The sequence below is a fragment of the Pyrus communis genome, chromosome 7 (assembly GCF_963583255.1).
Source record: "Pyrus communis chromosome 7, drPyrComm1.1, whole genome shotgun sequence".
NCBI lineage: Eukaryota > Viridiplantae > Streptophyta > Magnoliopsida > Rosales > Rosaceae > Pyrus > Pyrus communis.
The window spans coordinates 6,614,561-6,615,529 of record NC_084809.1 but is presented as its reverse complement, the minus strand read 5'-3'; the positions used below and the strand labels follow the sequence as shown (position 1 = coordinate 6,615,529).

At 39.5% G+C, this 969-nt stretch overlaps 1 pseudogene; it reads right to left on the bottom strand.

Moving 5' to 3' along the window:
- Nucleotides 1-266: 266 nt before the first annotated feature.
- On the bottom strand, nucleotides 267-969 carry LOC137740438 (proteasome subunit beta type-4-like; annotated as a pseudogene).

The following is a 969-nucleotide window of genomic DNA, read 5'->3' as shown; positions in this document are numbered from 1 at the left end:
TAAATAAAACAGGCATTCGTTTAAATATCACTACAATAATGCTACAACACCAAAATAAAGCAAACAACGGGTATCATTGCTAAAATGCAGCAATATAAATTTTTCAAAAGAATATGAATTTGAGATGCATTAGATTAGATTTATAAGAATAAGAAACTTATTTTTCCTTCTTTCGAATCAAGAGTACAATGAATGATAAAAATATAAGCTTAATTTAAAATGATGCCCAAAGCGCATGCCTTGTTTACCGTGTCTCTGGACCGCCTCTACCAACTACCATATGATCCTTCAACACCCAATGTCGGATTTTCAAAAGCAGAGAAACCCCAAAATGTCTTCAAGGAGTAGGGCTGAGAGATTGTTACACCTTCTTCAGTGATTTTTGCAATCTGAAGGTTGTTGATAGCAGATTGATCTCGATAGAGAAGAACACGCATGCATTTCTCTAGCAGCTTTACACCCTCTTCGAAAGTCAAGTTCTCATTCCACTCATCACGAAGAATAGGCCGTGCAAGGTGATTTCCAAATCCTGTAGCTACATGATTGTCCTCAAAATTTACACCAATCACGCTAACCAGGCCAAGGTACTTCTGTCCGTTTTTAACTCCACCAAGAACAAGAGAGTTCCACAATGGATTGAACTTGTTACGCCTAGTGTACATCACACGGTTCAAATAGCTGTGGACCTCTTTGGGTCCCAAAGAGGTCCCATCATCCCACATGTTGTCGTACAAGACGAGATCATCCAGATAACGTATTAGCTCCTGAAAGTTACCTACTTCTCCACTTGCACCAATAAGAGAATGTTTTCCAATAAGTTTCATTCGTTCGACACTCTTGTATCGCGGGGTAAATTCCATCTTTATCCTCGAGAGCCAGAATAGATGTACCAGTTACATATGGGTACATGGTTCTCTGAGAGCTTTCAAGATTGCACAGTAGGTCAGGTTCCGATTGGTTCGACTCCAT